General features: G+C 42.8%; 1 protein-coding gene across 1 annotated transcript in view; it reads left to right on the top strand.

The window, feature by feature from the left end:
- The window catches only part of POLR3B (RNA polymerase III subunit B), a 94,960-nt gene extending 93,373 nt beyond the window's left edge, over positions 1-1,587 (top strand). Inside the window, exon 30 of the transcript XR_015060626.1 lies at positions 1,039-1,587. The gene's annotated coding sequence lies outside the window, so the exon portion shown is untranslated. The remainder of the gene's footprint in view (positions 1-1,038) is intronic.
- Positions 1,588-16,934: the final 15,347 nt, after the last annotated feature.

Here is a 16,934-nt window from a genome sequence, read left to right on the forward strand (position 1 = left end):
AATTTCACGACCAGTGCAAGTTCCTTCAATTGTCGAGCAAAACAACATATCCTCGTACATTTTCCCCTCGTAGCTGTACCTTGCAAAAACAAGTAACTGTGCATCAGTGGAAACATCCGTTGTTTCGTCAATTCGGAGGGAAAATCTTCCACTTTTCTTCACTCGGTCAATGAGCTGCTCTTCAATGTCGTTGGCCATTTCACCAATGCACCGCACCATTGTGTTATTAGACAGTGGAATAGTCTCAAGTGTGCTAGCTATTTTTTCACCATGCATAGCTCTGGTCATTGCAATCGCTGATGGGTGGATCAGGCTCTCTGCAATAGTATGGGGCTTTTTGGATTGAGCAACCAGGTATGCCACTTCATATGAAGCCAACAGGGCTTTGACAGGGATTGTAGAGTGCTCACGTACAGTCGTCTTTTGGCTCTGTAGTTCTCCCTCCTTACGACGAAAAAAATCGAATGGTTTGTCAATGTAGGATGGGTGTTTGTTTTGTAAATGTCTCTTCAATTTCACTGGTTTCAAGCTTTCGTGAGCAAACACTTCTGAATGCAGAACACACTATGGATATTCCACTTCATTTTTGGCTAGGCATGTGAATCCGTATTGCAGAAAGTCGGTCTGATATTTCCGACACTTGTTGGAGGCCAAATCTGCCGCCGGCACCTTACGTTTTTCAGTTGAACTTGTAACAGTTGGCCCACCTTCACATGTGTCGTCTTGGTCCGCATCTTGAGCTGGCAGACGTTTTTTGACAAGCCACCGATCCATATTCAGCCACCTTGCAGTAGATAGCTAGCGCTAACATTGACTTTCAGCACCCGCCACTATGCTTCTCTCTCACACACTCACACTCACACATTTCACTTGTTGCTCAAATCTGTTTCATAATGACTCCATTATAACATTGGTATGGGAGATCTAATTGAAAAATCATTTTCAAAAAAATTTATGAATTTCTTTATGATATATTTGTTTGTTTATTTGTTTTGACAACCTTCCTGTGACCCCCGAAAACAATGTCGTGACCCCCAGGTTGAGAACCATTGCTTTAAGCGACCCGTCGATTCCTGAGTTATCCGGGGTGATGACCTTCCAATTCCGGTGTTCGGTGGGAGACGGCCCAACTGCTCCATCTAGCGGTCGTCCTCGCCACTGAACCCCAGCTCACAACAATATGACACTGGTTGGCTATGAATAAAAATAACAAAACCTATGTTGAAGAAATATTCGATAAGGGAGAAAATTGATGTAGTAATCTGCATTGGAGACAAATTATTAAGTTTGCCCAAAGATACCAAGAATGTTATTATGAATGTAGAAGATGGTAGTGGAAATGGTACTCATTGGGTATGTGCTTTTAATGATAAGGCTGCTAAATATTACTTTGACAGTAATGGTGTTCCACCACCTATTGAAGTTGTAAAATTTTTAAGGGAAGGTGTTTTATCCGACGTTTCAAACACAAGCCATCGATTCGAAATGTCACGGACAATTATGCTCATTTGTGCTGTTTCATCTCAACAACGGGGATTTTATGGTGCCATTTTAAATCTGCTATGAATATAAAGATGACATATGTTGGAAAGGATGGATCTACGTTTGGTGTGTTGCAAGAGTTGGATATTGATTTGTCCAATTATACACAAAGGCACAGGCAGAACGCCAGAAATATCGTATTTCGCAAAATATCAATACGGGGAATTCTTATAAATTAACCAATTATCTGAGTCATACAGATGCTAATTACTTGGTGAGATTAAATGATTTGGCACAACACCTCGCCATAAGCAAAACGGCTAATTCTTCAAAAAATACAGAAATAGCAACATCAACGCCGAGTACTTCAACGTTCCAATAAAAATAGAATTTTTAAAGCAAGGGTATGTCGTCCAAATGAGAGTAGCTCCTTGGGTATACGATATGCCTGATTTTAGGGGACAATTGGTCATTTTCAATAAACCTACAAGACCTTGAACAATTGAAACATTCTCGCAAGGAAGGCTATTATCCGCTCTTCAGAAGCAATGAGATTTGTGGAAGCACAATTACCAAACAACGAATAAAATAATTTGATCAGAACAGAAGCTATGAAAGCCTCGCTATGGTTTATATTATGAATTCAGGAGAAAACAGAGTTGCATGTAATAAGTAAGGGTTTTCAAACCAGTATGATGATGGGAAGATGGGGTGGTGTTGTGTGTTTTCATCTTGATATTTCATATTTATCCAAAGAATAAAATACATATAATGCATGTCAGGACGCGAGGGAACTCTGCAAGAAAATTACCATTTTTGTATCCAAGGATACTTGCGAGAAAAAGGGCATTCAATATTTTAAGAAATATAATTTACAACATAAAAATGGAACATTCTCAATAAGTAGGTGGTTTTACACTGATATTGCTCAACCTACAAATATGGATTTAATGAGAATATTAAATAAACAAAAGGTATTGAAATTTGCAAAATAAAGAGCTCTTGTAGAAACAGTGAATAAATGTTCCTGGTTCCCCATTCTAAAGAAAATATTTACAGATGTTGGAATATTGCCAAATCCTGATGATTATATGTATGATATTCTATGGGGAGATGGTTCAAAGGTTAAAAGGGATGTTGATGAGGATGGGGTTGGGGATGAGATAGAAGAAAAGGAACATTTTGAAACATTGAGTCATGAAGAACTTTTTCAAAGTTTAAACAAATTAGGACCAAGAACGTTCAAAGGTGGAGAGAGCAATTAAAATGAGTGATTTAAGTGAAGGATTGAACACATTTTGATTAGGAAAGCTGAGAGAAGAGTTTGCTAAAAAGTTGGAGGTTATAGCATATAGCTGATTGAGAAGATGTAGATATGACTTTGACATTAGTTCATCTTAATCCTAAAAAATGAGAGAAAAATATCTAAAATTATTCTTTAAGTACTTGGTATAGTAATCCTTTATGGAGGAAAGTATGAAGACACTACTTTGTTTTATCCGCTTTTGCAAAGTGAAGATCCAAATGTTTATGTTGAAAGCGAAAAAGTTTCTTATAATCTGCATGAGTTAAAATAGAATGATTCATTGTGCCAAGTGCAGAAAGAAAACGGAGATTAGAGATATCTCTATTCCAAAAAGTAAAAATAATAGAGTTATACAGAAAGGGATTTGTACATTGTGTGGAACTATAAAGAGTCAATTCATTTCTAAGCAGAAAAGTTGAGGAGATGTACAACAATTGCCATCAGGAAGTAAACTTACAATGACTGGGATACCCAGAGATCTGCATTGACAAGGGGTATTCGTTCTGTGGTCCTGGCAAAAACCTATATAAGACGAAGTTGACAATCCTAAACCTTGGAGCAGACCCAAAAATATGGTTGGTGAAGTGTGGATGAAACACAATATTGATTTTGGGGATAGCACTTATTTAAATGAGAAACACAAAGCCGATAGAGAAATGTTGTACGATTTATCTTTGATACGAAATCCAACGTTGAGAGAGAAAGTTGATACATTTATCGTGAAGAAGATGTGCTAAATTAAGACTAGGACTTGGTGTTTCCACTTTGGCGGAGCAAAAAAAATTGATGCCATTCAGCCTGAAGAGCAATTGGCCGATGAATCGCATAAACCGATGATTATAAAGTTTAAAAGAAGGAAGGTGTATTCTCAGGAGGTTGATTACATTTGGTTTGCTGACTTGATTGAACTTGATAATGATAAGGTATATAAGTATGCTTTTACCGTTATTAATTTGAGGAGTCTATATGTGTGGGTTGTTCCAATGTAAAAAAAACAAAATGGGAAGTACTCATGTTACCCTTCAATGGGATATTTAGTTAAAGGAAGCCAAATAAATAACGGATTGATGAGGGAACAGAGTTCTATAATAGAATATTTATGGATTTTCTGAAGGTATTACATTGTACAGTACCGTTGATGAAAGAAAGGATGTTGTCATTGAGCGTTTTAATTGCACTTTGAAGGAGAGATTGTACAAAAAGTTTACTCACCTCGGCCATAAGAAATGGGTTTCTATCATACAAGATGTTGATGCTTTCAATCATCCAGTTCACTCAAACAAAATCGAAACCCTCAGACTTGGAAACATTCGCAAAATTAAAATATGAACAAGAAATGAATCTGAGGAAACCAAAGTTTAGCGTTGGCGATATCGTACTAATACACCGATGGAAATCACATTTTGAGAAAGGGTATACTAAGAGATGGACTAATGAGTTATTTAAAATTGTTGATGTGCTCGACACTACCCTGGACTTGTGAATTATATGATCTGTATGGCGAAGAAATCTTGGGATTTTTTTATGCCCAAGAATTACAGAAAATAAACTTTGTGACGGAGTATGATCCAGTCGCCGCCTTCAACGGCCACGAGAATTAGAGTGGCCGGTGCCGCTGGGCCTTTGCCAGGTGTCGCTGGGCCTTTACCTGGCTGGTGGCAGTCCACTCTATCTCAGGAAGCGCCAAACAAATTTTATCCAACTCCCTGTCACATTTTTCAAGGGTAGCCTGTCCCTGCATGTGTATGTAGTTGAGGACCTGCTGGAGCTCCTTCACTTCTACTGCTGATGGGTCAGTATCTTCAGGAAAAACTGCATCAAGGATCTTGAATATGAAGTAAGGGTAATAATGGCGGTTCATCTGCCTGGTGGGTTGGACCTGGTCCCAAATTTTGATGGCTTCCATGAAGATTTTTTGCCTGTTGGCAGATCAATTCAGGAAGCTGCAGAGGGGGTTGTGAGGGGAGGGGGGGTGGGCAATACCCATGAGACCGCATTACAAGAGGGGAGTTTTTATTCAAATCCGTTCGCCCAATTTCTTTCAGCATTGCTCGGATGTCATCAACTGTGAGTAGGCGATGGTTTTTCTCGTCGTGTCGAATTATTTCCCGGAGTTGCTCCAGGAGTTTTTCTCCATAAGTATTATCGGGGTCACCTTTATCTCTGAGCTCCTCCTCCAGATCTTGGGCTAAGATGCGGTCCATCCAGAACTGAAAGTGGTGATTTGGATTGATCAATCCCGATTTGACATTCTGCCCCTCCTGGTAGTATAACTGTTGAACTATCAACTCTTGGACCTTTCCACACTTGGCGCAGGTCAGCTCTGAAGTATCGGCGTTAACTGACATCTCAACGCAACAGTCCAAACAAATGTTGTACTTCCTTCCGACAGTCGCGATGGAGTGCTTGACGATCATAGTGACACAATCGGTCATGCCTGGTGTATTGGTCGAGGAGCACGGCCCCTTCCAGTTGGCGGTGGTCGCTAAGTCCGAACTCGCCGGACAAGATTGTCCAGTTCGCCGATAAAGTTTTCGGAGGCAATAATTTGATGGAACTCAGCTTGAATGACTACACATCCTCTTTCTCCGGTGGCGGCTTGAAAATGCAGATGACTGGTGCGCAAGATATACCTCAAATGGATGGCTTTGAGCTCCTTTTTTGCTTTGCAAAAGCGAAGCATTGTCTTGGCTGTCTCGAGTTTCTTTAGTTTCACTATGAATTGGGCCACGAGATTGAATTTCATAGCAATGTAACGCCTCGTGTCTTTCATTGCCGCTGCTTTGCATTACTAACTCAGATTGCTCAAATTGAATGTTTCGGAAGTACAAGTCAGTCAGACCTCTTGTTGCAAGACACCTGTGAATACTAAGAAAAATACCAATGTCAAAATGGAAATATTGGTGGTTCAAGTCAGACCTCTATTATCTCAAGATGACTATATTCATCTCAAAAAGTATGGGTCTCGGAGCATTCCCAGAGCTCTGGGGCCCTCTAAACACAAGGTGGCTCAGAACCCCCCCCCCCCCCCATTTCCTAGAGTCCTTGCAATCCTTAAATCTGGTCATCACCACACTTGAAGCAGAGACCTTTGGGTTTTTTTCAGAAGTCCCTTCTTTCTCGGATGGGTTTTCTGCTGAACGAGATGCATTCAGACAGATGATGACCCGGCTTGTCATGAAACTGGCAGTATCTTGTCGATGATGGTCACAGTTTAAGATTTTTTGATGTCGATGTTGCCAAGGCATGCAAAGGGGGAGAAGAGTTTAAAATTCTTGATGTTCTCCCTTTTTCTGTTGTCCGACAATTCTGTTGACAATATGGGAACAACCTGGGATCATTGTGGAGTATGACTTCTCTCTAGAATTTGGTGAGCATGGTGAATGGTGGGTAGCTGCCATATGTCATTTTATATTTTGAGGTGTGCTCCCTCCAGCCACTGTGAACATGGATAGGCAGCTTTTCAAGGATTGGGTGAAGGTTGTATGCATAGTTGAGGACGTTGAGGCCAGGTAACTCGCCCATCTGCGCAACGCTATCCGTGATAAAGAGATTCACAAGTTCCAGAAGCTTGTAGTTTCCTTCTGCCATGAACTTCAGGAAATTAGTGAGTTTCTCAATCAGTTGAGTGGTGATCCTTGTATTTCTGAACCTCTATTTGAGCTCCTTCCAAGCTTCTTGGTAAGCAACCTCGGGATCAGAAACATAGCGGTGTCAAAATCTGTCGACAAGCTGTCTTGCTTCACCTTCGGTGTATTTCACAAGGAAGATGAGTTTTTGTGTCGTGGGCTTATGAGCCTGGTTGGCCATGATCTGGAAGGAACAGCACTAGGGTTGAAACGTCATCGGGTCGCCATCGTAGATGTCTGGCTCATGTGTTGTCTGATGCTGGCGGGCAAGGGTGTCGGTGATCTTTCTGGTTATGTCAACCGGAGAATTCCCTGGTTCAATTTGATACTTGTCAGGCAATGTGAGGAAAAATGAGGGTGTCTGTATGAGTATATCGTTCATACGAGTCGGGGTTGTTGTCTGATGCTCTTTTGCTGGCTCAAAGGGTAGTGCCGAGATTTGGAGTTGGCAGGACGGTGAAGATTGGGAAACTTAGGTCATGTGGCAAAACTGATGCATGATCATTGGCAGACTGTTGGGGGGTGAGGTCTGGAGAACACCCAACCTTTCTTCTTCTTTGGCCTTCCGAAATGTGGCGGAGCGTGCTTTTACCATAGCTGCTGTTCGCTGGGCTCGGAGTATCCACAAGTTCGCTTCTATTGCTGCTTGTTTCACTATCCATTCCGCCTTGTATTTGGTGATTAATCTCATCATAAACTGCATTCTGAGCAGCGGCAGTGGTGGAGGCTTGAGCCTGGGCCCAGGCATTGAAAAGTGAAGAAGAAGATTTTGAAGATCTTGAGGACTGGTGGCTCACTGAATATCGAGACGTCCAAGCCGATCTTGAGGACTTGTGGCTCCCCGCCGAGTATCCTGATCGTCAAGAGGTGTTTGATCTGGTCTGTAGATTGAGTCTGGCCGAGATGGTGTGCATTAGGCCACCATCTGGTCTGACTGAGGTAGCGTACGTGGAGTCACCGTTGGTTTGGGCTGATGTAGCATGCGCAGGGCGACCGTCTGGGCAGGCAGACGTAGTGTATGTGTGGTGACCGTCAGGTCGGGCCAATGTGTGCACGGAACCACCGTCGGGTCGGGCTGACATAGTGTGCTTGACGTTGAAGTCTTTTCTTTTGTCACCACCGGATCCAATTAAAGTCAATCTCTGGTTTCCACTGAGAGTAAATTACTGTACTGGCATCAGTTAACGCGCAGCATTCACTTAACACGGAGCATCAATTCCACCAGTAAGTTTCAACGCGTCATCCAAAGATTGTCACGAACAGGTAAAGGCACAGGAGGTTTTTGACTGCTCTCTTTAATACAATGGTAACTGCAGACACAAGTAAACGAATACATCCTTAATGTGCGTGCAAAGTCACAAAGGTAGTTGAACAGTACAAATCGTAATGGAATTAAATGGTTAAATTATGTGTTTTATCACCATTATAAAAAGACAATCATCTGCCGTTCGAACATAATCAAACTGAGATGATTATTACTCACTTTACGATGATTCCGTGGTGGGTGAAAACAAGAAATACTTGTATGTATTAGTATAACTCAAGAAAGATTGAAAGAGCATCGAGGTTTGACTGTCTTAGTTTCTCCAAAATCTCGTTTCTTGCTCACCGACCCGCCTCACATCCAATCATTAGATTAACTTCTGTTTGACAGTGGTAGCACTCAAACCTTCCTCATTATTGCTTCTTTCTTTTTTTCTCTCTTTCTTTCTTCCCCCCTTCCCCCAATCCGTCTTTGTCTCCATTTTATCTTCAACACGTGACGAATTATCTCGTGCCCTGCTGTACGCTGTTCCGCACATGCGATTGTGCTGTACTTGTGACTCTCTTCCTCTTCCGCGCTACTCTTCATCCTTCCTTCTCTCGAGTCAGTAACAGCAATACCAGCAAATGGTGCAGAATAGGTCATACATCTCAGTTGTGATTGTTGCCACCCTCCGGATGTTTGTTTTTGCTCTGTTTTTAAAATCCAGAGCATCAAGCAAGGAAGCAGGACGTACCATTTTTTTTATTTTTCTGGCATGTCTCAGCCAGGGTTTGAACCGCCGACAACCCAAACTCGGTGAGGCCGCTCCAACCATGACGCCACGGAGTCTGGTTGATGGTAGTGTCACTTTTATTAGTTATATCGAAGCACCTTCCTGGAACACTGGGTGTCAACAATCGGAGGCGATGCTTTTCTCTCTGCTGTCAGCGGAGCATTGTATGGAGAAATGCCGACCCCCAATGGAATGCTAATCCATCGGGTTTTTCCATGCTATATCCTCTAAGTGCTGAACCTCGAGGGAGGAAGCAGCATGTACTGTTTTTTTTTCTTGGTTATGACTCGCGACCAGGGCGGAATCAAACTGCCAACTACTAAACTCTAAGCGGATACTCGCAGCACAACGCGACCGAGTCTGATCGTGTGATTGGTGACCTCGCAATGTTCAGGACAAAATAAAAATCAGTTGACCATCATTGAAGTAGTTGAAATGTGCAATGAGTGGCTTTTTATTTCATTTTTTTTCCAAATATTTTCAGAGAATCCTAATGAATATTAATTTGCAATGGGTCACTGGCTTTGACACCAATAGATTTTTTTTATTATGGACAGTTGACATCAAAAAGCTACTTATATATTGAACAAACGGTTTCAAATGGAGCACCTCGCCGCCATTAGAGCATTTAAATTGGATCAGATGTGGCAATAAATGTGAGTTGTTGCTCCCAGCTTACTGGTGAGATGATGGAACACGCCATTTTGTTTTTGTCGCTTCCATCCCTACCCCGTTTAGAATCCCGTGCTGGCACGGATACCTTGCTCGTGTCAACTAAAGCATAATTTGACACAGGACATCCCGTCTTTTTTATTTTTTTTGCCCTTGAATCGAGATAAGGAAAGATTATCCACATAGACTTTCACTTTTGAGCTCAAATATTCATGTCCATTATCTTTGCACTGCCTCTGTTTTTGTAGTGACTTGAAATTCCTCTTACTTGAAGGATTGGACCACATTTGATGAAGCAATTCCTGTGTTGTAGCAAGGCTAAGATGTTTACTTTTTTTGCAAACATTTTCCCACCACAGCATGTTGAACCCCTGGCACTTAAAGCAGGTCTTCGGTCGTTTTGTCTAAGGGTAGAAGTTGTTAAACAAAAAATGTAATCCAACACTTGGTTCATTACATCACCAATTACACACCAAAAAAAAAGGGACCAGGACTCCTGAGGCTCACCTGCATCAGGAACAACAGTCACTCAACTCCCCCCTCCCAGACCCCCGCAAACTATCCGCAAACCTCCTTGGACCCTCATTTGATGTTGTGTTGCCTTAATGATTCGGGCTTGGGATCAGAGGATCCTGAGTTCAAATCCCCCTCGGTTGTTGAATTAATACGAGGTGGGGTTGACTCTGCCTGTCATCCTTCCAAGGACGGCAAAATGAGTACCAGCATGCTGGTATCCTGTGTCGGAGTGGCGACCCGTCCAGGATTGTGCCCAATAGCCAAGGAGACTGCTAAGGCAGCACCAACGCTCTGCACAGAGTATGGTCCCAATGAATGGCTGGATGGATGGAACATATGCATATTCATCTAAGTTTTCTCAAATAGTTTGAAACCATGACTGACGCAATGCTCCTGGAGGTTAGAGCAGGAATTTGTTATTTGTGCAGTGTGCTCAACTTTGCGAAGGACACCGTGTGCTCGAATCTCCAACTCATGCTGGCAGACTGGACACCTAGTTTTATCCATCTGAGGGATGGCACGCACAGATGTATCACCCTGCCTGCGAAACACTCGGTTGACAGTTTATCAATGCATCAAGAATCTAACCCAGACAAGACGGCTCAGAGGCAAGCGTGCATTCCATCATTAAGCTATCCTGTCATCCCTATAGCTTTCACCCAATGGCAATACATGCTTTTTTATGAGAACGACTACATCATGGATCAAATCCAGATGAACCAGCTGGGACAGGAATTCAACTGAGCTATCTAACCCCCAAATTTCACCAGATGGCGCCCTTGCTATTTGATGAGGTGAGTTGGTAACTTGTTAGGACTTTGTACTGTTGGATGCCAGGACTGTCTGTCATCTGTTGGCTTAATGTACATCATTAAATATTTGCAACAAAATACTGACATGACATCTTTCTTTATCCAGCATCAAATGTGGGCCAAAACTCCTTTTGCTCAGATCAAGGAGTTTGACCACTTACTGATCCCCGTTTGTGGCTTGAATGTTCGCTCGTAATGCTCGTTTGGTTATCCGTTTATTTTGATCCTCTCTGCGATTTGCTCTCAACCTTGCAGGCCTTACTTGTTACAAAAGTGGGAGATTGTGTTGTAAAAATTTTTTTTTTAAAGAATAATGAAAGGAAATAAAATATTGGAGAAAAGGGAGATTTGAAGACTGTGTTGAAAACAGGAAGGAAGTTGTGGGGTGCATATTAGGGGAGGGTGGTCATTTTTACAACTGCAGATGGTCCATTAATCACATTGTATGTCTTTGCCCACATTAAATGTGCTGTATTCACAAATATGAAGCAATTTTATTTCGATACAAATTGTCTGCATCACATTTAGTGTAATTTTACAGTTGCATTTGAAGGGAGTTCTCTGTGCCAGCTACATTCAGCTTCCTGCTAGTATCAATTGTGACATTTTGAGTTCGCCAGTTTTACATTCCCATCAAGAACATGGCTCATCTTGCCTGTGCTGGGAACCTAGGTTCCCCTCTGAGAACGTGGCTCATGCTGAGGACCCGTATCGGTATCGATTTGTCTCATGTCTATAGCTGGGGCTACCCGGATGACCGAGAGGTTTCCACACTCGCCCCGAAGCTGTCTCGCCTGGGTTTGAATCCCGACCCAGCTATAAACTGTCATCCTGGTGATTCGTCAATGTGTGTGCCGTTCCTCAGATGGACGTTCAACTGGTCGTTCCATCTGCCAGCATCAGTGGGTGGACGTTAAACATCCCACATCGTCCGTTAAACTAATTGTTTTGCCATTGCCTTTCCTACGTTGTTTGTCCGTGCTCTATCTTCTCAAATGCTAAGCATCAAGCAAGGAAGCAACAAGTCTCATTTTTAGTCTTTGTTATGACTCGAACGAGATTCGAACCAACGACTTCCAAGACCGACTCAGAGTTGCCACTCCAGCCATGACACCACCAAGTCTCGTTTGATTAGTGATACTCCGTTCCAATCGAGGATGTGCCCTAAAATGAAGTCTGACCAAGTAATCATAGTTGCAAATAAATTGACGAGATCAAAAGAAAACGATTTTAACCTACTGGGAAAACGGGCAACTTCCAAGCCATGCCAAGTGGTGAACAGATGCGAACTCGCGAGGAGCAGGTACACGTGGACTGAACAATGGGGGTCGTGGCTATGAACGCCTCCCCGAAGCAAGTGATGATTATAAGAGGCCGCTTTGTGGACCATAAAACAGGGCGTTTGCCAGTGGGTGTTGACAAGTGTAAATCCTTGATGCCAAAATGCGTAAAACTCGCTGTTCGGCGTGTGATTTAAACAATAGGTTTTGTTAACATGGCAGCCCGGCATGCCTCGACAAAGCGTTTTGTTAATAGTACTATCCTCGCATACCTCGCCTCCTTTACACATGCCCTGTAGACTACTTCAATTCAATTTGCCCCTGTTAGCTGAGTTTCAAAATCTGCGTCTATACATTTACCTATATCTATCTGAAGCTACTGGAACAGCCGTTTCATGATGTAACTACAGTATCCCTGCTTGTCGACTAAAGATCTGTCCATTTGTGAAATGTTTACCCTGATTAGATGATCAAAAATTGTCTGATTATAAATGTTTGTGTTGGGGAGAGAGAGAACTCTGCTTGGGTTTTCCTTGCCCGGCGAGCACGAGTCCTCGCTCAAATGGATATCAATGGCCCATAAAACATTGCAGCTGTGGGCTTCTATGGGCTTGCTTGAACAGGCATAGCAGTTAGTGTACAAAGGCAAAAAGAAACACACCATTACTACAAGTAGTGCATTTATTAAGGGATGGGAAGAAAGGCCAGCATGCATGAATTCTAAATTTTGGAATTGCCAGCAATGATCTAGCTCGTATTATTTTGTGGTGAGGAGTGTGGCCGTAAAACTGGCCCTAAATTTTTACTCAGCTGAGATCTTACACAATAGATGCAATGCCAGCCACAAAAGAGCCTTGACAGCCATCCGATAGTTAATAAATCCTTGCGGCCAATGACCGCACTCTCGGGAACATTGGTACTCTTGAAGTCATCTCAAGGCAGGGGACACAGTGGTTTGCCATTGACTTACTGTCTTACGCCAAGTCAGTGATTTGGAATCTCGATAAGATGACAACATACTCTTTGATATGTACGATGGGGGTGTTTAACAACAAGCAAGAGTTAACATATCTGACAGCTGGCTTGATGTACCCTCTGAAAGACTGTGTATCTCCTGATGCATCATCCTGCCTCCACGGCAACACGATGACCGTTTATGGTTGGTTCGAGAATCGGACGAGTTCTCTACCTATGAACTATCCTGGCAGCCCAGACTGAATGGGCTATGTGAACTTAAATTGACCATAACGCTTAAAGCCAAATAGTTGTTTGGGAATCTAAAGGATGTCATTGGTCAAATATATGAACAAAAACAACAATGTTATCAATATGTAAGACTTGTAATCAGTTTAGAAAAGAGCAGTGAAAAACTATATATATATATATATATATATATATATATATATATATATATATATATATATATATATATATATATATATATATATATATATATATATATATATATATATATATATATATATATATATATATATATATACATACATACATACATACATACATACATACATACATACATATATATATATACACACATAAATATATATATATATATATATATATATATATATATATAGTTGGTCTCCTGGTGCTGCAGTCTACTTGAATCGAGAGGAGAAGGACGTGGACGAGGGAGGGGTTCTTATAAGAGTACGAAATTGTGGATAGAGTGAAAGGGGGACGATGATCGGTTTCCAAGCACCAAGAGCAGAGGTCACGTCTGCGCTTCCTCAGAATGTCAGAGGTTGGACAGTCTTGCCTTCTGTCTCCAGTGTCCCATTGTTGCCCTAATTGCGAGAAATGGAGCCTCGCCATCCATGGCCTTTGTGTGGGCATGAACACCAGGTCCTGCCTTTCTGTGTCAGCTTTACGCCTGACCAGGAGGCCCGAGGCCGTCCATCCCACCTCCATTGACTTTTCTCAAGACAAAAGGGAGATGTTCTTATGGTGCATCTGAGTGTCTCTATCAGACCTCGGCGAGGCCAAGCCTTGTGAATTTGTGAATTGGTAATCCTATCCCCATACTTTAATTGCTGCTGACCTTCTGTGTCCAGAAAGTCTGGACCATCATTTTTTTTGTCAAACCATGGAACGTTGTATCTGCACAATTTGTCCTGCACTTGTCTCATCTTGAAATCCTGCAGAGAGACGAATGCTTACTGGAATGGACGATTTTACAAATGAGAAGAGAGAAGAGAATCTCTGATTAAATTATCAACCTCTTGGAATTTGAAGACTTCAGTTTTGGACACATTTCTGCCTTGATGGCATTAATCAACTTCTTATGCAGGTGGTTTAAAATTTCTGCCTTAATTTTAATGTACTGTGCGAATTTTTAAAGGGAAGGACTTCGACGGTTGTGCATAAATGAAGATGTTATTTATGTGTGCCGTTTTTTCCTCTTCGAGCAAAGACCAAACAGGAGATTCAGGTTTTTTGATCACAGCCCTCTTGGTGTAGAGTAATTAGGTGAAATGGACGTGGGGACCAATTTGTTTGAAGTGTTTTGTTTTTGATGAGGATTGGAGTGATGCGATCATATTTACAATCCTGTACTATGAGCCAAGCTGCCATATTCTGAGTGAGCGAGTTGTAAGGGTTTGAGAGAAGGTGCAGGAAATCCTGTCGCATTGAGTTGCACTCAGTAAAGAATTGACCTTATGAGAGCATTAACCAGCGTTTGAGTAGTGCTCTGATTTAGGCTTTTTTATACAGTCAAAGCTCGTGGAAGAGCTAGTATACTGATTGGATCAGGACGTAACAGGACAAACGGAACAGTGGAGGGGTGGGGGGAGGGACACCAACAGTGGAGTTGAAGGACAAGATGGAAGGAGACAATGGGTGTGGGAAGGAATGGGGAAAGTGGGGGGCAAGAAAGGACTCTTTCGGTGGATGGGATGGAGACAGAAGGAAACTCTCGAGAAGGAAAAACTGTAAATTTGGAAGGTGGAGGGTGTGGTGAGGGAGGTGGTGGTGGGGGGGGGAGATGAACGAAGGAAGGAAAGGTCATGGTTTTGGATGCATGGAAAGTGCAGAGGGTACAAGGGTACAAGACCAGAAAGGAGGCAGTAGAATACAGAGACCACCGACCTGTCTGCAGTGTGAAATTGGCAAGCCCATGGACTCTGCTTCAATGCAGGACATTCCAATAATCTTAAAGGTCTTGGTTTCCATGGTGTCAATCTGAACAAGGTGTGAATGAGGCAGGGGAGCCAGCCCAGATGGGAGAGCAGTCCTCAATCAAGCTGCAGATGAAGGCCTTGTCAGTAGATAGGGGTTCTACTGTGCTGAGGAAGGACTTTGTATGATGGAGGATGCCCAGTCGGTGACTGGCTTTGGAGGCAAACTTTTTAATGTGGTTTACCTAAAGAAGATCGTGGCTGATAGTGAGACCCAGGAGTTTCAATGACTGAACTTCCTCAAGTGATTGGATGGATGGATAGAGAGCGATGGAGATGTATAGATATAGAGAGAGATATTTGTCTGGATCGAAATATGTATCCAAGTGTTTGATCAGCTTGTGATTTTGACAAGTACTGAAGAGGGAGAAAGAGGCTGCAGCCTGCGTGTCTGAATGATAAGGGATGTCATGGCACAGGTTGGAGCCATCAGTGAATATATAGAGGATTTTCCAGTCAGAGAGAGAATTTATGAAGATCAAAAAATAGGACGGCCCACAACACTGCCTTGGGGCACTCCAGCCTTGACAGATAGGAGATGAAAGGATTCCATTGAGAGCCACATCTCTCTGAGAGTTGAGGAAGTCAGTTAGCCATATGTGGAGTTGGCCTTTGATGCCACAGGCAGGGAGTAATACAGAATGCCAGACTGTATCGAAAGCACGAGATATGTCCAGAGAGATGGCCCTGATCTCAAGTCTGACATTGAGGGTCTCCATCCATTGTTGTGTGAGTAGAAGCAGCATGTTTCGAAGTAAGCTGATGCTTGTTGATAATTAGAAGTAAGCTGATAAGTCTGTAGTGAAGGCGATCAGTTTTTGCATCCCTTTATGTAATGCAGTGATGTTGGTGGATTTCCATGCAGACATAAGAAAACCTTGCACAAAATTTCAGGGTGAAAAGGGCAGCGGGACGAAGTGCAAGAGCAGTTGAGCCGGTTTTTATGAACACGTGAGTTGATGCTGTCCAGTAGCAGAGTCAGAGTCGAGGGTTGACAGAAGCTTATTCCCCTTCTCAGGTGTAAATGATACAGAGCATTGAGCAGTTGGTTGTGACTGTCTATGGTGGGGACAGAGAATGAGGGGTTTTGCGACACAGGATTTTGGAGCAAACAAAGAATTGTGGCATTTGGCGTTCTCATGAGCAGAGTCTGCTGTGGTGCCATTTGAGGAGAGAGATGAAAGCAGGGATGGGGAGCATACTCCAGATACAGACTTAACAAAGTGCCACCAGATTTAAGAGGAGGGAGATAAATTTTAGGTTCAATCTTGAGGTTGGGCAGGTATTGTACTTTGGCTCTCATGAGAGTGGACACTTGTTGGGGGGCTTTGGGGAATGATCTGAGATTGTCTTCGGTTGGGTTTTCTGTCCATGAAGTGAAGGCATGTTTTTTTTTTTCAAAGTAACTGCCTCACCGCAGGATTCAATGGATCATTGGTGCGAATAAGGGGCAGGTAACTGAAGACGAGATGGGATGGGATAAAAGAGAGCAGGTTTCTGTGGAATAATTCCCAGGCTGAGTTAATATCAGGGGCTGTAGATACAAGAGACCACTCCTGAAGTGACATGGCTGTTGCAGTCCCCGCCAGTCTGCGTGAGTGAACTGGCAGACTCGTTGGCACTGAGGCAGCTCTGAGAATAGCCAGAGAGATATTGACTCTCACAAGCACTTGATCAGATGGTTTTTTTGGGGTTTTTTTTGGATACATTGTCGAGGCTCATATGAGAGCTAACACACAATGCACAAGGTGAGGGGGGGGCAGGAGACAAGAGGGGCAGGAGAGAGAAGAACAAAACAGTGGGGAACAGAGACATTAGATCTGTGGAAGGGAGAGGGATGGGCGGGGAACACGGGGTATACGAGATGGACATTACAGGAACTTTCAGGGAGGAAAGCAGGGAATTTGAAGGAGGTGGGGTTGGGGTGGATTAACAGAGGTAGAAAAGATCGAGGATTTGGATGGGGGACGATAAAAGGTGGTGGTAAACTGCTGTTTT

Source organism: Eptatretus burgeri, chromosome 1 (assembly GCF_056783735.1).
Source record: "Eptatretus burgeri isolate ZD-2024b chromosome 1, Ebu_testis_v1, whole genome shotgun sequence".
NCBI lineage: Eukaryota > Metazoa > Chordata > Myxini > Myxiniformes > Myxinidae > Eptatretus > Eptatretus burgeri.